Source organism: Taudactylus pleione, unplaced genomic scaffold, assembly GCF_031769625.1.
Source record: "Taudactylus pleione unplaced genomic scaffold, aTauple2 ptg000065l, whole genome shotgun sequence".
NCBI classification, from domain to species: Eukaryota; Metazoa; Chordata; class Amphibia; order Anura; family Myobatrachidae; genus Taudactylus; species Taudactylus pleione.
The window spans coordinates 14397990-14420497 of NW_028284467.1; the positions used below are offsets into that span (position 1 = coordinate 14397990).

Sequence of the window (22508 nt, forward strand, 5' to 3'; positions counted from 1 at the left end):
TGGGCCAGTTAGCTCCGCAGCCCGCGTTTACTCCGATGGGTTTGTCCTAGCAGTCTGTGGTGTCGTCACCCATGCAGGGGTTCCCACGACAATTGGTGGTACCCCACAGTCTCCCTATTTCCCCGCTCCCGGGTTCTCAGGAGCCAGCGTGGGTTAACTCCCTGACGAGTTCTTTACAGCACTTGTCGGATGTATTGCAAGGGGAGTCTGTGATGCGGCCTCATAAAAGGCCGGTGGCGTCTCTGTCCGCTCCTTATGAGGATGACGAAGGGACGTCTGATGATGGGGAGATTCTAGATCCTTACGATCAGGAACCTCTCCATACTAAGGACGCTGATGCTAAGTCCAAAGTATATATTCCTGGACTTATTCGGGCGGTCCGCACAGCCTTGGTGATTGAGGACGAAGTTCCCCCAGCGGCTAAATCTAAGTATGCCTTTTTCAAAGATGTGAAGGGCGATGCCACAGTCTTTCCTCTTTCGGGTCAGTTGGTGGACCATTTAGAGGAGGCGTGGAAACAACCTGGCAAAAGATACCAGCCGCAGAGACGCCTGGCGGTGGCTTATCCGTTCGCGGATAATTATTTTGCTAAGTGTGAATCCCCTCCACAGGTGGATTCTCACGTGACCCGTCTTGTCCGTAGTGCCACATTGCCGATGCCATCCATGTCCTCCCTTAAGGATGCTACGGACCGCAAGGTAGAAATCTGCCTGAAGTCCGCTTATTCCCTTGCAGGGGGGGCATCACGGCCGGCTATGGCCATTTGCTGGGTTGCCAGAGCGATGGAGCGCTGGGCGGATTCATTAGAGGCTTCTTTTGAATCCGACTGTCCGGCCGAACAAGCGGAGTTGATTGGCAATCTCCATGATTCGGCCACCTACATCAACGAGGCGGCTCTAGACATTAGTACTCTGGTGTCTAGAATTTCTTCAGCAGCGGTAGCTGCTCGTCGCACCTTGTGGCTGCGATCCTGGAAGGCGGACGCAGATCCAAGAAAGGTCTGGAAGCGTTGCCGTTTACCGGAGAAGTTCTCTTCGGTCCGGATCTGGATAAGATTGTGGCCACGCTGGCGGCAGCCAAATCTGCTTGTCTCCCGTCGGCCGCTGCTCCTTCTGGTTCTGGACCATCGTCCTTTCGGTCATCTAGGGCCCAGGGCAGGCCCAAACCACAGTCGTTTCCTCGACAGGCTGGCCCTAAGAAATCGGGCAAGCCCCGGAAACAGGCATGGAGTACCAGACGTCCGGCCCCCAAGCCAGAAGACAAGCCTGCGGCCTGACGGTCCGGGTCTCCCCTTGGGGGATCCCAGGGTCGGAGGCCGCCTGCTGCAGTTCTCCCGGTGTTGGTCGTTCACTACGACAGACACTTGGGTTCTGGAGGTGGTCTCTCACGGGTACGCCCTCTCCTTCCGGCACAGACCCCCGGCTCGATTCTTCACCACGGGTCTACCATCAGACCGGAACAAGGCTACGGAGCTGCGGAAGGTATTGCACACTATGCTCCAGGCTGGAGTTATAGTGCCTGTTCCATTCTCCCAGAGGGGCCAGGGTTTTCTATTCAAATCTATTTTTGGTACAGAAACCCAATGGGTCATATCGTCCGATTCTCAACCTCAAAGCACTCAACAAGTCTTTGCGGGTCCCGAAGTTTCGGATGGAGACCCTACGGTCCATCATTCTGGCGCTGGAACCTGGGGACTACATGGTGTCATTGGACATACAGGACGCTATGGCGGTCATGGCGGCTTCTCTGCGGCTGCAAGGAGTCCGCATGTTGCCGTACTTGGACGACCTGTTATTGGTGGCAGGATCTCCAGAGCTCCTGTTACACCACTTGGACCTGACCATTGCACTGCTGCAACGGCACGGCTGGCTAATTAACTGGCAGAAGTCCACTCTAATCCCGTCTCGGAGGATTCTGCATCTTGGAGCCTTATTGGACTCGGGACAGCAAAGGATCTTCGTGACGGAGGACAAGATCTCTGCTTTACAGTCAAGGGTGCGCAGTTGTCTGCACAGCCGCCGGGTGTCCTTACACTCGGCGATGAGGTTACTGGGCTCCATGGTGTCGGTGTTCGACATGCTGGAATACGCCCAGTTTCACTCTAGACCTCTGCAGCACCTGATCCTGTCCAAGTGGAACGGGCTGCCTCAGTCTCTGAAGTTCCAGACGATTGTGCTCACCCCGGAGGTTCGCCTGTCCCTTGCGTGGTGGTTAAAGATGACCCACCTCAACAAGGGACGTCCGTTCTGGGTTCCAAATTGGGTCCTGTTGACAACGGACGCCAGTCTTCGAGGCTGGGGAGCAGTTTCGGGTCCACACTTGTTCCAGGGCAGGTGGACACCGACAGAAGCGGAGCTTCCAATAAATATCTTGGAACTCCGTGCGGTCTTCAATGCTCTCCTGCAGGCACAGCGGTTTCTCCAGGGTCACCCGGTGCAGGTCCAGTCGGACAATGCTACCACCGTGGCCTACATAAACAGGCAAGGAGGAACTCGCAGTCGGGCGGCTCTCGTAGAGGTCTCTCGGATCCTGGTTTGGGCGGAGCGCAATCTTCCGGCCATATCAGCGGTCTTCATCCCGGGAGTGCTAAATTGGGAGGCGGACTTTCTAAGTCGCCAGGACGTTCATCCAGGGGAATGGTCCCTGCACCCGGACGTTTTTCAACTACTGGTGGACAGGTGGGGTCTTCCAGAAATCGACCTCATGGCGTCCCGGCACAACAACAAGTTGCCGGTGTACGGGTCTCGCACAAGAGACGAAGGGGCGTCTCTGGTGGATGCTCTGTCCGTCCGGTGGACGTTCAGGTTCGCATACCTGTTCCCTCCGGTCTCCCTTCTTCCACGGGTAATCCGGAAATTCAAACAGGAAGGAGGGACGCTCCTGTTGATAGCTCCCGCGTGGCCCAGACGGCACTGGTTCTCAGACCTTCAGGGTCTGTCCGTGGACAGTCCTCTGCGGTTGCCGCTACGACCGGACCTTCTGTCTCAGGGTCCTTGTCTTCACCCGGACCTGACTCGGCTGTCTTTGGCGGCGTGGCTGTTGAGACGGCCATGCTGAGGTCCTGGGGGTTTGCCAGCTCTATGCTGTGTACCATGTTACGAGCTCGGAAACCGTCTTCCGCGAGGATATACCATCGCGTGTGGCATACGTTCTTCCAGTGGTGTCGACCGAGAGGTTATGCACCGCGGGAGTTTCGTCTGTCTCGGATTCTCGCCTTCCTGCAAGCGGGACTAGATCATGGGCTTCGCCTTGCTTCTTTGAAGGTACAGGTTTCGGCCCTATCTGTCTGGTTTCACCGTAGGATTGCTACAATCCCGGATGTGCGCACCTTTATGCAAGGTGTTCTCCGTATTCAGCCGCCCTTTGTTCCACCTGTGGCGCCTTGGGATTTGGCTGTGGTCCTGAGGACTCTCCAAGGACCGCCGTTTGAACCACTGGGCTCAGTGGATATTAAATGGCTAACAGCTAAGACTGTTTTCCTTCTGGCCGTTGCTTCAGCCAGACGTGTTTCTGAGTTAGGGGCTCTTTCTTGTAGACCCCCTTTCTTGGTTTTTTTCATGGGAACAGGGCAGTGCTCCGCACTCGGCCCGAGTTTCTCCCCAAAGTTGTTTCCCAGTTTCAGGTTAACGAGGAAATAGTTGTTCCGGCCTTTAACTCACCGGGTCTTTCCGTGGGTGAGGCCTCTTTGGATGTTGTGCGGGCCTTAAGGACTTATGTGGACCGCACTTCTTTGTTTAGGAAGTCGGACGCTTTGTTGTCCTCTATGGCTTCTGTAAAAAGGGTTGGCCTGCTTCAAAGCAAACTTTGGCAGCCTGGATCCGTATGGCTATTTCTGAAGCTTATCTTCATGAAGGCCTACCGGTCCCTCCTTCTCTGAAGGCTCATTCCACTAGGTCTGTGGGTCCTTCGTGGGCAGCTTGACGTGGTGCCTCGGCAGTTCAGATCTGCAAGGCTGCTACGTGGTCTTCTGTCCATACCTTCGTGAGGTATTACAGGTTTGACACCTTCGCCTCTCAGGATGCTTCCTTCGGGCGGCGGATTCTCCTTTCTGCACAGGAGCGTCCCCACCCTTAAAGGATACTGCTTTGGGACATCCCCAAGGTATCCTGTGGATACCCTATGGACCCTGAAGTAGAAAATATGAGATATGGTAAGAACTTACCCTTGTTATCTCTATTTCTACGAAGTCCATAGGGTTCCACAGGACTCCCGCCCTGTCGCACCTGTGCTGCAGATGGGCTTTGCTCTGGTCACCGGTTTTCCGTCTCCCTCTGGTGAGAATGTGATTCTTGTATGTGTCCAGATCTTTGTTCTCTCTCTTCCTTCTCCTCCTCCGGCCTATGGCTTGGTAACTAACTGAGGTGCCTTGGCCTGGGGGCGGGGTATAGGAGGGGGACCTAGTGCATCCTGGGAGGCTGAAAGCTTAACTCTTTGGTGCCCTGCGACTGACGTCACACCTATACCCCAAGGTATCCTGTGGAACCCTATGGACTTCGTAGAAATAGAGATAACAAGGGTAAGTTCTTACCATATCTCATATTTTTTTCTTAGATGCTGCTGTTGGTGCCGCTGAAGGCAATACACCCAACCAGTGGGTTGTTACAGTCATGTAATCTTGCATTTGCCCTGTTCCTCTTGTCCATATATCTGTGGTTAAGAGGACAGTGGGTACAATGGCATTTTGGAGGACACTAAGTTGTACAGGCTAAGAATTGCTTTTCTAGTGAAGTTGAACCGGTATGGAATTTGGTAGCAGGGACAGAGGACCTCAATTAACTGTCTAAAACCCACTGCACTAATGGCAAATATCGGACGCACATCTAATCAGTGGTCCGCTGTGCAACTGGGTGACTGCTGTCATACTTGCTCCTCTTTGCATAGGATTGTTTAACAGTCAATTGTTTTTTAGAACTACTACTAGTAGTCTTCGTGGTCCTCTTCTTGGATGAAGATCCACTACCAGCAGCAGCAGGCATAGTGCTCAAAGATTCATCTGAGGGATCCAGGATAGGGGAGATCTGACTACTTACGATCATGATTGAGGATACTGTTGATGAAGGTGGTGAAGATGCCAGGTGCTTGGATCTAGCAGAGAGAGGTAGCTAGCTGATGTTGGACTGCTTGTTGTTACTTTTTTAGCCAAAGTTTATGAATTTTGCAAAAACATTGGATGGATGCACTGTAGATGATGTAACAGGGAGGAGTTTCCTAGATGGTTAGGGTCCCTACCTCTACTTACTTTGGCATGACAATGGGTACAGATGGCTTGACAATTGTTGTGCAGATTTGGGTAAAAATGATTCCACACATAAGAACTGGATTTTTTGGTTTTATGACCAGGCATGACAATGGGCTTTTCCTTATCATAGGCAACAACTGTTTCCACTGGGGCCTGATTTACACAAAAAACATCCTCATCAACAACATCCTCATCATCAGCATCCTCCTCATCAGCATCCTTATTAGCATCAGCTACACAAATATCCTCCTCATCCTGGTGCACTTCCACAGAAGCATCCTTAATTTATATGTCACCATGTTGACTTGTGCTGCTCATCCCCACATTTACAGAGGATGGACAAGTGGTGGAAGGAGGCTCCTCTTCGAGTACAGTATTGGAAAGGTCAGGCTCACACATGGCACCCGCCAACACACTTAGACTCTCCTCAGGGATTTGTGACATTTCTGAGTTCACAGTTGGTTCCTGTGCCTTAAAGATTAAAAATGTTTACATCATGTTTAGAGGCAGAACCACCAGTCATAAATAAAGGCCGAGGACTTAGCCTTTCCTTGCCACTTTGTGTGATGAAAGGCATATTGCCAATGTTATGTCTTTCTGCAGTTAAATTTCCCTTTGATGTTTTTTTCTTTACCACTGTAAAAGAATGGTTCTTTGATTTTCGATGTCCTGACTTAAGCCCTGTATGCCCTTGGGCATCGGCTGCAATAGATGATGTAGACGGACTAGTATCATCATTACTGGTGGCACTGGCAGCAGCTCCAGCACTAGTATGTGGTTCCTGCTCTCCTCTCAACTGATCATTCTCCATATCAACAAACAGGAATGAAGTGGGGTACAACACACACATCCATTTGTATCAATTTAAATATTACACTGTGGTATTAATGACCTACAATGTCACAATATTTTTTATGAATACACTGCATTACCACTTACAGTGTCACAATACGTGTTGAATATTATTACACTGCGTCTCCACTTACAGTGTCACAATATTTTTTATGAATACACTGCACTACCACTTACAGTGTCACAATATTTTTTATGAATACACTGCGCTACCACTTACAGTGTCACAATATTTTTAATGAATACACTACGCTAGCACTTACAGTGTCACAATACGTGTTGAATATTACACTGCGTTTCCACTTACAGTGTCACAATATTTTTTATGAACACACTGCGCTTCCACTTACAGTGTCACAATACGTGTTGAATATTACACTGCGTTTCCACTTATAGTGTCACAATATTTTTTATGAATACACTGCGCTACCACTTAGTGTCACAATAATTGCTGAATATTACAATGCGTTTCCACTTACAGTGTCACAATATTTTTTATGAATACACTGCGATACCACTTACAGTGTCACAATATTTTTTATGAATACACTGCGATACCACTTACAGTGTCACAATATATTTTATGAATACACTGCGATACCACTTACAGTGTCACAATACGTGTTGAATATAACACTGCATTTCCACTTACAGTGTCACAATATTTTTTATGAATATTTTACACTGCGGCATTACTGGCCAATAGTGTCACAATACTTGTATGAATAATATTACACTGCAGTATTACTGACCGACAGTGTCACTCACAAAACTTTATGAATTATACACTGTAGTATGATGAACCTACAGCGTCACTCACAATATGGCCAGCAGCGTCACAGTGTTTTGGATACACTGGGGGATGGGGGGGTAACGACATACAGTGTCACAGTGTGGGGTACAGCATATATAGCATATTATTATTATTTTTTTAAAGCCCAGCACAGCACACCCCTGTATTGGACAACACAGCCCAGCACAGCACGCCCCTGTATTAGACAACACAGCCCAGCACAGCACACCCCTGTATTGGACAACACATCCCAGCACAGCATATCTTGCCTGTATTGGACAACACTGCCCACCCCTGTATTGGACAACACAGCCCAGCACTGCACACCCCTGTGTTGGACATATTCCGCAGCGCTTTACAGAGAATATTTGGCCATTCACATCAGTCCTTGCCGAAGTGGAACTTACAATCTATATTCGCTACCACATGCGCACGCACATACACACTAGGGTTAATTTGTGTTGGGAGACAATTAACCTACCAGTATATTTTTGGAGTGTGGGAGGAAACCAGAGTACCTGGAGGAAACCCACACAAGCACAGGGAGAATATACAAACTCCGCACAGGTAGGGCCGTGGTTGGAATCGAACCCATGACCTCAGTGCTGTGAGGTAGTAATGCTAACCATTACTCCGTCTGTGCTGCCCTGATAATGACGTTTTCTCTCGTTTTGGGATCCGAGTTAGGCGGGAAAATACGAGCCAGACTCGGATCCTGGCCCGGATCGTGAAGTTCAGGTTGGTCCAGATCTCAGAGTGTATGACTGATTTTGCTGCTTTGAAGCTTTATATTTAAGCACGAAACTAACTCTGTATTGTCAAATAATGAAATACCTGTATTTACATTTAATCTTTATGTTACACATATTTAAATAGAGCATGTGAAAAGTGACTGCATTTATTAAGCCTAATTAATCTACAATCGCGGTCCTCAGGACCCCTAACAGTTCACATTTTCCAGACCTCCAACCAGTGCACAGGTAACAACAGTCATATTTAAAGATCCTTAGTTAACTTGTAAACAGGTTACCTAAGGATCAAGATTGTATCACCAAGTACCACTTGGTCTTCAATATGTGTATTTATGGAGGAAATATTTCGAATTTTTTAATATAAAGTTACAGTATAATCAGGGCCGGATTAAGGTCTGTGTGGGCCCCTGGGCAACATTAAATGTGACAAACTGGGGGTATGTGCAATGGGTACCTTATGCAGAGCCCCCAGTAGTGTCAGTGCCTCCAATGGTAGTGCCCCATATGCAGAGCCCACAGTAGTGGTGCCCTTTATGCAGTGCACCCAGTAGTAGTGCCCCATATGCAATACTGCCATTAGTAGTGCCCCCTGTAGTTATGCCCCCTGTTGTAGTGTCCCTAATAGTAATGCCCCCTGTATAAATGCCCCCAGTAATAATACCCCTGTAGTTGTGCCCCAGTAGTCATGCCCCCTGTGGTAGTGGCCCCAGTAGAAATGCCCCCTGTAGTAGAGCCCTCTGTATAAATTCCCCCAGTAGTAATGAGTAATGCCCCTGTATTAGTGCCTCCAATAGTAATGCTCCCATTGTAGTAGTGTCCCAGTAGTAAAGCCCCGCCTTCAAGTAGTAGAGCCCCCAATAGTAATGCCCCCTGAATAATGCCCCCCCTGAGAATTGCTCTCTTTAGTAATGCCACCACCCGAGTAATACCCCCTAAATAATGCCCCCCCATGTGTTGCCCCAAGTAGTAATGTCACCCCCCGAGTAATGCCCCCTGTATAATGTCCCTCCCAGAGTAATGCCCCCAGTAAGCCACTTGCACTAAAAAAAAAAGCTGATACTCACCTTAAGCTCCGCTCCTGTGTCCACTGCCGTCCACGTCCAGTCCGCTCAGCTGCTCCTCAGCACTATGGGAGAGACGTCATGAGTGAGCTCCGGTCTCCGGCTCTGGCTGCTGCAGCGGGGAGGGAGCCGGGTGCCCGCTGGTTACAATCTCAGTGGGCGCCTTGCAAATGGAGCCTCCCTGTGGTGCCGGGGTTAGGTTGGCCGGAGGAGGCGGAACTGGTTCCGTCTTCTCCATCCTACTTTAACCCCGATTGTTGTGGGGGCCCTTCACGTGTAGGGGCACAGGGTCGACCGCCCCTGTGGCCCCCCCATTAATCCGGCCCTGAGTATAATTGATTTACTGCAAGTTAGTTATAATAATCAATGATAAGCCACTCACAATGAAGGTAGCCATTTGGCAGGTTAATCTGTACTTGTTGACAATCTGGCTGCCACTTCCGGGAGAAAGCAGCCATGTCGGCACAGCGGGAGGAGTGGTGAGGGGTATGACGCGTGATTAGGTTAGCGTGGGGGTGTGTGACTGTGCGATTGCGTAATTGCAGCCCTGCCCATCACTGCAGCTCCAGGGGGAAAGTAGATGGCGGTGGGGGAGGGTGTGGGTGGGTGCCGACCGGCTGAGAGCCTCCCAGCTGTTCCGGGAGAGTAGGCAAGTATGGGTTAAACTAATATTAATGGATGGATTGGGCCACCATGAACAGGGGCCGGTTCCCACCAGACCTCCATATCTCACACAGGAGGAGGGGGAGCCCATGCTGTTGATCAGATGACCAAAGTGGTCTGCGCCCTGACCTGCTACTGCCAAGGCCTGCTGTATGAAAGCCTGACTAAGGGACTAAGGGATCTATTCATGTAGTAGCATACTTGCCTACCCTCCTGGAAAGGCCGGGAGACTCCTGAAAATCGGATGGCACTCACGGCCATGTGGAAAGGTGGACAAGCCTCCTGGCCGGCCGCTGCTCCTGGAATTCCCTCTCCATCGTCCCCTTTCCACCCACAGCCGCCCATGGTGCGATGATGCAATTCACGATAAATTGAATCATTATGGCCCACTCCTTGCTGCACAATGACGATAATCTTGGCATTGTGTAACGGGGCGGGCCTGTGATGTCGTGATCGCGCAGTCAAGCTCCCCCACTATTCCCCCAAATGTGTGTCATGCCCCCCGCTGTGCCGAACTGTTGACGGCAACGCTGTGTAGTACTGAAAAGCCCTGTTTCATGAAGCACAAACAGGACTTTTCATTGCTTTGTTGTATTCAAGGAGGGGTATACCGTGAGGAGTTTAAAGATTTTTCTAGCAGTGCCCCTGATTAGTGTAATGCTGCCATCCACTAGACGAGCTGGAAATGACTGCACGATTATGACATTGTAATCGTGCAGTTGTTTGTCAGTCTGTGATGAGCCTACATTGAACGAGCAGTCGTTCAGTGCAGGCCCATCAATCATATGCAAACATGCTGAATCTGACGTTATCGGCAGGTTGACCAGCTTGTTTGCACGATGATAGATGTCGGAAACGACCAACGGGCGCGCGCATCGCTTGTCATTTCCGACATAAATGTGCACTCGCTTGCAAATATCAGTATGTGGATGGGCACCTTTAGAATCGCTTCCCCATACACTAGTATGGGGAGAGCAATTGAAGAGTGGATGAAGGTGTTATACTACGTTTATAAGAAACTGAGATATTTACAGTTAAAGATAAATTTTACATGTCACATGAATTGGACAAAGCACTTTTATCCAGAAAATATATTAGTAAATAGACTACCAGCATTTAAAATAACATTGTTACTATGATACCTAGGTCATAACACCTTCATCTATTAAAATTTTTTATTTTTCTGAAAATTGTTACTCCTTCATTTCATAGAAGAATGTTTCCATTTCGCTTCTCAATTTCATTTCGCCATCTTGAGATGGTGAAATGAGGTGAAGCGTACCCCGCTGGGGGAGAGGTGCAGTGACGTTCACTGCTCCTCCGTCGCTCTGCCTCCTTGTATCCAGCATCCACATGAGACATGGGTGGAGGCTGGCGCACAAGGCGATCAGTGTGATCGCTCCCCCCACAGGCAGAGGAGACTGTCTCCAACTGCAGCCCAGCACACAGCATTGTATGCTGGGGTGCTGACAGGTAGGAGTGAGGGTGGGCGGTGTTGGTCCCGGGCCCCCGTCAGGCCCCTCCAGCCAGCCCGGGCCTGGGTAATTAGAATCAGCTCCCCACCCTCTTGGCCCCCTGCTTCCTACCACAGAATTTCTATCTACATTAAGTCACCATTGGAAGTATTTGTGAAGCTTTATAACTACAGCATTTGCTAATATGTAGATGACTCAGGACAAGATTAACTTTTGGGGGGATAATTCATTATCTATGTGTGTTTTTGCAGGCAGATCAAAAAAGTGTTTCAGCTAGAAGACATAACCTAACTTCATAACATACTTACCAACTTTATGGCTGCCCCCTTCGGGTCGATGCGGCAGATGGTGTGGCGGCGGCATAAGCGGCCGGTTGCGATTGCGTCATCTCCTCCCCCGGACCGCCCACTTTTGCTCAGTAAGTGGGTGCGACTGGGTGCGGGCGCGGGGTGGCAGCGGCCAATCCAGGAGAGTTGCCTTCTCTTGCGGGGGGCTGGGAGCACAACCCGATTTTTATGGGAGTTCCGGAATAGTGGGCAACCATGCTTCATAATTAAAATCAGATATATTCATATTGATCTTATTCTTTTAATATACAATTTATGCTGTTTTTTCATAGCTTTATAAAATAGTACAAAAATTAATCTACCCTGTCTTGAAATGACACTCAAATGAAATATACAGTAATGGCCTGAATTTTAATGTACAGTATTGGTTTCAACAAACGCAGGCGTAACATACATTCACAGAAAGAAGCTGATCAAATCGAAGCAGGTATCATCTACATTTACACTTAATGTATTTATAGTGAATTAGGCATTCACTATTAGGTTTAAATATGATAATAAAAAAATATCATATAATATATGCACTAGTAGTGAAGACAGTCAGCCAATCAGAAGTGACTATCTAGTACTGACAACCTTGCTTATCGTCAGCATGCTTATCCAGCAGCTTTCAGCCATGCTAATTCATGGCTACTGCCTGACCATAGACCATACTTGCCTACTTTTGAAAAAGCATTTCAGGGAGATTATGAAAGCAGCATCTATGAGCGCGGTGGTAAAGTGGGCGTGTACTGAGAGGCGTGTCATAAAACTGACTTACATCCAAATATAAACGAGCCCTAAAGCAGTTAGGTCTATTTTTCAACAAAAACATACTGATATATTACAGAAAATGCATATAGCCATAGGGATCACTATGCCATATAACCAATGCAGGGAAATGATACTAAGGATCCCATTTGTATATAGCTCTGTTTATTTTTATATATAACATATACATAATGGGTGTAAGGTAGAATCAGGGAGATTGCTAGGCTCTTCAGGGAGACAGGGAGATTGCTACTGTTTCAGGGAGTCTCCCTGACAATCAGGGAGAGTTGGCATGTATGCCTAATGCTGGCCATACATGGTCAGATTTTCTGTCCAACCATCCAACTAGTTGGTTGGTTGGAATGAAAATCTGGTAAAGTATGAAAGCAAATGACAATCAGCAATTTGCTCCCAAACGCAGGAAAATGGACAAAAACTGTTGTTTGAACAAATAGTTTAGAGCAAACATTTAACACAATTGTCTGAACGACCATTTTAATCTATATTATGGCATTTAGGAGCAAATTGCTGATCATCATTTACTCCCATACATTACCAGATTTTCATTCCAACCAACCAACTAGTTGGGTGGTTGGACAGAAAATCGTACCGTGTATGGCCAGCCGTCTCCTTCCCTGTCCTGCCTCTTCAGTCTTAAGCAGGCGCAATTGTCAGTTGTGAGCAAATCTGCATATTCACATTTATTTTGTTCGCAGAACCAATCTGCTTATTTTATGCTAAGCAAATTGGAGTATGTGCAACACAGCATCATTTTTATTGTGTAGATATATATAGCACTGATTTAACATATACATCTTAAAGCTCTAACATAGGTGCTGCAAAGACTTTAGCCTAAACCAAACCTTGCATATCACGCTAGAGGGCATAATGAGAGAATATTTTAAAGATGACATTTCACTCAGGAATGGAGTCTGTAATATGTGAGAGAACTGAAAGTAAAATATGCTTACCTCATTTCAGTGGTAGGAAAAACTGTAGTACAATATGCTGTATTGCAAAGACATATATTTTTGATGGGAAACGTATTAATATATCTATTGCCAAAATGTAAGCTCTTAACTATATAGTATGAGTGAATTCCAATCACACACCCATTTTCTAACTGAATAACATTGGGAAAGTTTTCCTTTAGGGGATCCAGACAGTACTGGTCTTCTATTTTATATTGTACTAGCTGTTGCCCGGGGCTTCAGCCTCGATGAAATTGCTTCAGCCAACATTTTTTTTATTTGAAGTGTTATGCTGGCTATACATGGTGTGATTTTCTGAGGTTAAGATGTGTTGTACGATTTACCTTGAAATTCTCTCTACAATGTGTACAAATGGTGTACGATTGGGCATACGATCATATGATACGATGCGTTGTTTCTGATTTGAAATCGTTAACAATGCATTGTTTATTTCTAAAAACCTCATGATAAATCTCCTGGAATGTGAATAGGGGAGGGCTTATCTAGGGGGTATAAAAGGCAGCGTCCATTTTTAGATCTGTGCACACTCTGCTCAGTGACTAGCGAGGCTTGGTTTTATACCCTGCTGAATGTTGTACTTTGCTAGTGTGTTTTGCTTTGTTTTAAGGCTTGCTTTTTACAAAGTGTATGTATTCTTCTTTCTGATGGATTCCTATCGCCATAAGCTTTGGCTAGCCTATGGTTATCTTAGGCTGAAAGGTGTAGAAGACGAGGAGAGGAGGAGGAGGAGGCAGTTGTGCTGGACCAAGGAGTGGCTGACTAGGAGGGAAAGTCGCTCCCATATGTCCCTGCTGATGGAGATTAGGGAGAACAACCCGGACGATTATCGCAACTACCTTCGGATGGAAGACGCTACTTTCCAGGAGGAAATCCAGAGGCAGGACACCAGCATGAGGATGGCCATTCCGGAGGAGAGGTTGGTGGCTACCCTGAGGTTCCTGGCTACAGGACGGTCTTTTGAAGACCTGAAGTTTTGGACCCTCATTTCTACCCAGACGTTGGGGCGCATCATCCCGGACACCTGTGAGGCTATTGTAAATGTCCTGAAGTTCCAGTACTTGAAGGCAATTAAAAACACAAAAAAATGTTTTGGTGTAATAGATTTTTTTTTTTTTTAAACCCATTATTTATATGTAACAACCAACATGGCTGTATTTAGCGGTGTTAATATTGTAACCACCTTGACTGTTTTTTTTTGGGTACAACAAAGCCAACATGGTCTTTATATTTGCCAAACTAGTATATCAACCTTAACATACTGGCTGATACAGAGGTGAGGAAATATTCCATCTTGAAACTTTGGCCCTGATTCAGAGCCGCTCGTAAGCAGCCGCTCGTTCGTTCTGACCGATGTTCGCACATCTGCGCATGCGTGCGGATTTTAATACGCATGCGCGAACCAGTCAGTGCGGCCGAAAATCGTTCGTTTGCTATATAGCGAATGCCTGCTATTTTGAGTGACAGAAGGAGGCGTATGTGGGTGGTAACAAGGGAAGGTGCTTGAAAACGGGGGTGTGGAATTCGAACGCAGGCGTGCTTAAAGGTCAAAACGGGCGTTTTAAGGGAGTGCATAATTAATACAGCAGCGTCATTGACCACGTCACTTGTTTTTTTTTTACTCAGAACTGCTCGCAAAATAGCGGTTGAAAAAACCAGCCACAAGAATAGCGAGCAGTTCATACGCTGTTCGATGTACTCGATTAATCTAATAAATAGCGGACATGACGTTTGGTGCGAGCGGCAAGGGGGCGTATTTTTCAAAATTACAACCGCAAATTTTTGCTCGCTCGTTCAGACTTAGAGGCGTGAACAGACCGCAATTAGCGAACGGTTCATTTGAATAGCCACCCCTTGTTTTAGAACGAACGACCGCAAATAGCGAGCGGCTCTGAATGAGGGCCTTTATCCCTTTACAGCAGGGATGGGGAATCTCCGGCACGCGGGCCGCAAACAGCCCGTAAGATCATTTTATCAGGTCTGGCCAGCTGTGGCTGACCGGGTCCTGCAGGACGCTATGTGCGCTGCTACTGGCGGCCCAGTAACATCCATCATCATCTCTCAACCAATGACTACGTGCGTTAGCGTCTCCCCAACCTATCAGCTTGACCACCGCCTCCCAGTCACATGACGGCTCTCTTCACGTATCCCTAAGGCAGTGCTGAGCTGCCATTTTCCTCCAGTAGCTGCCGTACCATGCGCTGCACGGGCAGACAACGTGCTTCGGGCATCCATGCTCAGGTCTGCAGCAAGGTGATACCGGATCCCTCCCTTCTCCTGCCGGGTCCGATCCTCTGCATGTCAGATGCCAGCCCGGAGTTCGGCCAGAGCATAACGGACTGCAAGAAAACCACCCACGAGATTTTGGGCCCCTAAGAAGATGCACCTGGACTGTGAGTAGACCACATCTTGTGTTTTACCTGGTGCTATGTGTGGTTATTACTGAACTAGGTTCTCAGTGTGTGGGTATATTTGATTATATATATATATATATATATATATTATATATATATATATATATATATATGTATATATAGTACATATTTAAGTTGATAATTTAGTATGACCCGCAAATGATTTTTTAAATATCCAAATTGCCCTTGGCAGAGAAAAGGTTCCCCACCCCTGCTTTACAGGAACACACATATATATTTCATACAAATTAACAGGTGTATCAACCAGTTTTTGGTTGCCCAATAGATAGCCAGCTGCATGGTATAGGGTGTGTCAGATGATGGATTGAACAGGGCAAGAAGCGCATGCCGCAAGTGCAGATTGAGGCTCTGCCAAACAACAATCTGTCCTTGCGCCATGCGTTTGGTCACCCTGTCCAAGTCGCATTGTCTGCACGCATACCCTGTGGTGCTTCCTCAACCTCGGACAACATTGCGCGATAAAGAACCTCTGAAGAGGAGGATGTTGAGGGGTAGGATGCTTCTGGCATACTGTAAGTGGGAGGGGGTGTGGGTTGGGATGGGGTTGGCCCCATTCTTCCAGTGTCCTGGTAGGTTGGTGGGGGAAATAAAGGCGATGTCATATACCCATGGCCCATATTGGATGCAGAGGTGAGTACCGGCTCTCTTATCACCCTAGATGTATTTGCTAGTTGCTTCCTTTTCCCCTGCATAATTATATCATAGATTAGCCTTTCAGCATGTAGTTGCTGTTCTTCATCCATTACGCAAATATTGCTTGTCACATCGGATCCCAGGCTATCATATTGATCGGGTGGTTTGGCTAGGGCTTGCTTAATCTGCTGCAAGAGTGGATCAGGGGCTGGCAGGTTACGACAAGGCATTCTTCTTGCATGGCGCTGTGGCTCCGGCACTTCTGACCCACTTTCATGCAGCTGGGTTAAGTGTGGGCTTGCACTTGGGTCAAACTCAGGCGTAGCAGACGGTAGGAGGAGAGATAGGACATTTTCATGTTAATATACTGTAATTAATTTAATTTGTTTTTATTTGAATTTTAGTATTCAACATCAATGGAGGACTGGAAGACCATTGGTGAGGATTTCAAAAGCCTGTGGAATTTCCCAAATTGCGGAGGAGCCATCGAAGGGAAACACATTCGCATTACCCCGCCTCCCCACAGCGTATTTCAACTAAAAGGGCTATCACAGTATCGTGCTGATGGCGGTGGTAAATGCCAACTATCAATTTATTTATGTTGATGTGCGGAAAAATGGCCGTGCTTCCGATGGTGGATGCTTCAAACAAACAGAATTTTATGACAGACTCTCCACCAACCATCTAAAATTGCCTACAACAGCGGTTACGAAGCATGGCCTGAACTATGTGTTTGTGGCAGGCAAGGCGATTGCTCTACATGAGCATTTAATGAAGCCGTATGGACAAAGGGGATTGACCAAAGAGAAACGCATTTTCAACTATCGCCTATCCAGGGCCCGGCGCATACTTGAAAATGCTTTTGGAATTATGTGTAGTCGATTTCCGGATATTCCATACAGCTATAAACCTTTGTGTGGACAAAATTGATTCTGTGGTCATGGCCTGTTGTGTTCTACACAATGTTTTGCGGGCCAAAAACTCAATACAACAGGGACCAATTGATATGACCATCGCCGACCACGAACAACCACACGAGGGTGTCCAAATGCCCTCTGTCAAAACACCCACTCCCTCATTAGCTGCTGCGTCCACGGAGGGAGCTGGCTGGAGCTCACTAATGAGCTCCGTCTTCCGGGTCCCTCTGCAGCATGTGATGGGAGAGACGTCATGACGTATGATGTCTCTCCCATGCAGGAGAAGAGCGGGCGGGACTGAGCAGACAGCGGCGGTTGCATCAGGAGCGAGGATCAGGTAAGTTTTTTTTTCTTTGTGTGTGTGTGGGGGTGACACTGAAATAGGGGGTGGCCGCTACTGGGGGCAATTTATGGGGGGGTGCCCACTACAGGGGGCTCTGTATAGGGGTGGCCACTACTGGGGGCACTCTATAGGGGTGGCCACTACTGTTGGCACTGAAATAAGGGGTGGCTGCTACTGGGGGCACTTTATGGGGGGGGTGCCTGCTACTGTGGGCTCTGTATATGGGTGGCCACAACTGGGGACAATTTAGGGGGGTGGCCACTACTGGGGACACTCTATAGGGTTGGCCACTACTGGGGGCACTGAAATAGGGGGTGGCCACTACTGGGGCACTTTATGGGGGGGTGCCTGCTACTGGGGGCTCTGTATAGGGGTGGCCACTACTGGGGGCACTGTATAGGGGTGGCCACTACTGGGGGCACTATATAGGGGTGGCCACTACTGGGGGTAATTTAGGGGGGTGGCCACTACTGGGGGTAATTTAGGGGGGTGGCCACTACTGGTGGCACTGTATAGGGGGGGCTACTAATGGGGGCAATGCAGCATAGGGGGATTACTACTGGAGGGTTACTACTGGGGGCACTGCATAGGGGGGGGCACCAGTCCATTACATTGCTAGGGGCGCTTGGATCCCTAGATACATCCCTATTACCAGAACCAGAGAGGACGCTGGTTCACTTTTTAGGTTCTCCAAAAACTTCTCCTTGGGGACCGTGTCCACTAAAAGACTTCTAGATGTTTTCATGGAGGAACTCTAGAAGACTATAATACCACAAGGTGCTAGTGTAGATATCATCTGCCTCCACTCCAGATGTCCGTGAGTCGCTTTCCTTCCTCATCTCCTTCACATAAACGGTCTGCAATTTCTGGATCCGCTGTTTCACCCACTTGGGGGTTGCCTCATCGTAGTACCTGAGGCTGAAGGTCACCATGTCGTCGATAGCAGCAGCCTTTTTCTGTCTGTTGCTGTAGCCCTTGGTTTTTATATGACAAAGGCACTCATGGGACCTATACATCTCCAGGAATCCTGTTATGAACTGGCGTTCCCTTACACTGGTCATTTCTGTTGACAAAAAAACAAAAACTGTGTTAAGATATATGATTTCAATTTGACAACTGAAAAATGTAATGCTTTTAAAAGTTTATGACGGTTTAATTTTTAATGTTTTTACTGTTGAATAGTCTTAAACATAAATATAAATTAAAATATAAAATGATGGTCCTTTATATCTAAAGCATGGTGTGCCAGGGGAATAAACTTTGGTGGCACAGTGCTATAAACAAGGGTGTGCCAGGGTAAAAAAAACATTGGTGCCATAGTGGTATAAAGAATGGTGTGGCAGGGGAATAAACATTGGTGGCACAGTGGTATAAACAGTGTGCCTGGGTAAAAAAAACATTGGTGCCACAGTGGTATAAAGAATGGTGTGCCAGGGGAATTACATTGGCGGCACAGTGGTATAAACAATGGTATGCCAGGGTAAAAAAACATTGGTGCCACAGCAGTATAAAGAATGGTGTGCCAGGGGAATAAACATTGGTGGCACAGTGGTCTAAACAATGGTGTGCCAGGGGAATAAACAATGGTGTGCCAGGGGAATAAACATTCCCCTGGCATAGTGGTTACAGGGTGTACAATGAGGCTGTATAGTACATATATACTCACTTGGCAATGCTCACAGTCGATGTACACGATGCTGCTTGCTCTTCTCCGTTTCGTCGTCTCTCACAAATCCCAAAATGGAGAAGGGGAGTGGCCAGTCCTCATACATCGGATCATAAATACAGAAAAACTACTACGATGTGTGTTACATCGTTGACGTTAGGTCATAAACTTACGGTTTTCCCATAAGATGTATGATGCAGATTTACGATGGCAGGGACGCGCATCGTCATCGTAAATGTACAAATACCAGACATGATGTGCACGATTGATCGTTACATTCGATCTAAATAGGCCAGATCATGCAAAAAATCGCACCGTGTATGGGCCGCTTTATAGTTGTATTGCTTTGCATCATACAGTACTTAGGGCCTGATTCAGAGCTGGACGCAAGTGGCCGTTCGCTCGTCCGCCGTACGAACGGAAATAATAAAATTCAAGCGCTCGCTCGTATGTTCTTTCGCAGCTAATTTTCCGCCCCATAGTCTCCCAACCCCTCCTCTAGCTAGCGAACGTTCTAAATAGCGACCTTCCGTCTCCTCTTTGGTTGCAGGGAACGCTCGCACAAGTCAATTCCGGAAGTGGCCCTGTCAGTTTTCGATTGCCTGCTATTTCATTCAGCAAACATACTTGAATCGATTAATGGCAATCACTATATTAATTAGCTTAATTGTTATTCACATGTTTGCAATCTTTTTTTTTTTCAATGTCAATAAACTTTATTATTGTTAGTGTGTGTTATTGCTTCCGCAGAATACGTACGGTTGTACCAAGGGGATGGTTCTTCAAAATTAAAAGTTGGTTTGAATGCTACTATTGTTTTGCGTTTTTTTTATAGGCCAATTTTTCAACTTTTTTTTTAATATTTAAATTAGCTTACGCATGTCACTGCATCAAGCCTATCATAACTCACATTATATTTGTGAGGGTGTAGGTCACATGACTCATACAATAACCAATAGAATGGTTTCTGTTAATTTACAAAGTACATTAGCCAATCAAATTTTTTCTAGGACCTTTATTAAAACTGTTTTGTGTAAAAAAAATCATTGCCATCATAAGAGCCGCCGCTTTTTGTCGCTGTGAACTCCTGGTCCTCACTGAAGTGATGGACCAGAGATTCACAAATTACCCGCGCCCCATCACTAGCCTCCGCAAGCGGCTGGCCTACGCGGAGGTGCGGCGCCGCCTGCATTCGATCGGCTACCGCAGAAATATCGTCCAACTTGAAAGAAGGTGGTCCGATCTGAGGCGCAGATCCCCACGCCTGTTGACCAATTTGCGACAGCAGATCCATGAAAGTAAGTGTTTTTTAAAATTTTATTTAAAATGTAAGCATACTTGCGAGTGCATGTTTACCGTATAGCCCTGTTTCTTTATTTTGGACATACCTGCATGTGCATGTTTACCGTATAGCCCTGTTTCCATATTTTGGACATACCTGTGTGTGCATGTTTACCGCATAGCCCTGGTTTTTTTTGTTTTGTTTTTTTTGGTGTGTACATTTTTTCCCAAAAAATGAAATATGTAATAATATTAGTTTTTCTACATCATTTAGGGGCTGAGCGCAGACTCCTACGCCAGCGACGTCGGGCTCGTCCCCTATCCCCCACTCCCACCCAAACATCCTCTGCCCACTCTTCCCCAAATTCCCCCTCCAACCCAGACCTGGCCGACCGCGAGGCCCCTCCCTCTCCTCACATTCCCAACCCTCCAACTTCACACTCCCCTCCACCCCCCCCTCTCTTTTCCTCACCCTCAACTTCCTCACAAATAACCCCTCCTCCATCCGTGCTGCTCTGGCCCACCTCTGATGAGGACGATTTTGGGGCTCCAGGCCCAGTCAGCATTATGACCGGTATGTTTCCCTTTTAAACTATGGTTGTTTTTTCATTATTTTGTTTTTGGTTGATGTTGTCCTTTTGCCTGTGCAGTTCAAAATTGTAAAGTATTTCTAATGTTTTTGATATATATCTTTGTGAAACAATGTCTAGGATGTTTTCCCCTTACACATATGACACATGTCCAAACACTCATACTTGTGTCTTTCTTGTTTACGGTACCAACAAATGTTGTATTTTTGCGTAGTTGTAACTCTCTTTTGTGTTATTTTTGAAAAATATTTTTTGTCTTTTTTTTTTCAACAATCTTTTTGTTTGGCATTCCTTTTGTTTTGGAGATGTTTTTTTTTTCACCTTTTTTTGTATAGTCTGATTTTTTACTTGTTTTGTAAAATATAAATTAAGGTGTCATTTTAGTAATCCGCACATTTTTTTTACCCACAGAGGACCAGAAGCGTAACGCAGAAATTTATGCTGGCTTGCAGATCTTGAGGGGCCATGTCATTGCCATGCTTGTGGCCTTGGATCAGATTTTGGCGCGCCTGCGCCACTAATTTTTTTATTTTTCGCTCAAAAAATGTTGTAAAAAATAACATTTATTTTGATTTATTTAAGTCTCATTCCTTGTGTGTAAATCTTAGATTGTTGAACCTTACATAAGTCTACTATTTGTCCCTGATTTTTAAAGAAATGTAAATTTGTTTGTCGAAAGCTCAAGTAAGTATGTAAGCTTGCACATTAAACACATAACAATACCAATAGGTTTGGAGAAGTAACCTCAAAATGTGATTATTTTTTGGTGTGGGTAATGTTAAATTTAAAGCTACCTGCTTAGGCCTACAATTGCAAACATACTAATTCACCATAATACCTTTGGTGTTTGTTTTTAGCAACAAAGCAGGTTACTAAACTTTTCCAAATAAGAAATTACAGTATTAGGCATTAAGCAACTTTGCATTTTTAGAAACAGGTTACACTTGGTTGTAATTTACGATGGAAATGGTTGGTGAACGTAAAATTTAATTTTAATGCACACAAATAATAAACACCAAGTGAATACACAGAATAAATTCAAAAATTCAAAACACACACACAAGTCAAAAACACACCAAAACCCCCCAAAAAACACAATCAAGAACTGTTTGAAGAAGTAGCATGCCAACATGAATCCACAAATGATTGCTCCCGAAGTTATATCCAATGTGTCCACATAAAGTCATTTGTGTTGATCAGGTAGTAGGCATGGATTTTTATGGTCATTTTAGGGATTAAAAAAAAACAAAAAAAAACAGTTAAAAGTGTACTTTAAAATATTACATGTCTACATGGTGGCATTTTTAAACATTATGAGGAAATAATTACCTAAAAAATCTGGCCACAACTTCATCGCGTATGGCCCCCCACATACTGACCTCCGATCAACCTCGGGGGGCCGTCCTCAGGCAAGGCATCCTCTGGCTGCATTGGGACACCACTCCTTATGGCGATCTTGTGAAATATCCCACACAGGACCACAATTTTCGAAACCATAGCCGGCAAATACATGAGGTTGCCACCAGAGCAGTGGAGGCATCTGAATCGGCCTTTTAAAAGGCCGATACAGCGCTCCACCACCTGCCTGGTGGCTGTAAGTGTGGAATTATACTGACTTTGTGGCCCTGGTGTGGGAGCCAAATAAGGAGTGAGCAGCCAGGGCGTGCAAGGGTAACCACTGTCTCCTGTGAAAAAATAAAAAAAAACATCAGGACCATTGTG

The 22508-nt window shown here is 46.5% G+C and overlaps 1 pseudogene; it reads left to right on the top strand.

Annotated features, from left to right (window-relative positions):
- Positions 1–16919, top strand: part of LOC148534709 (uncharacterized) — a 65061-nt pseudogene extending 48142 nt beyond the window's left edge.
- The last annotated feature ends 5589 nt before the right edge of the window (positions 16920–22508 follow it).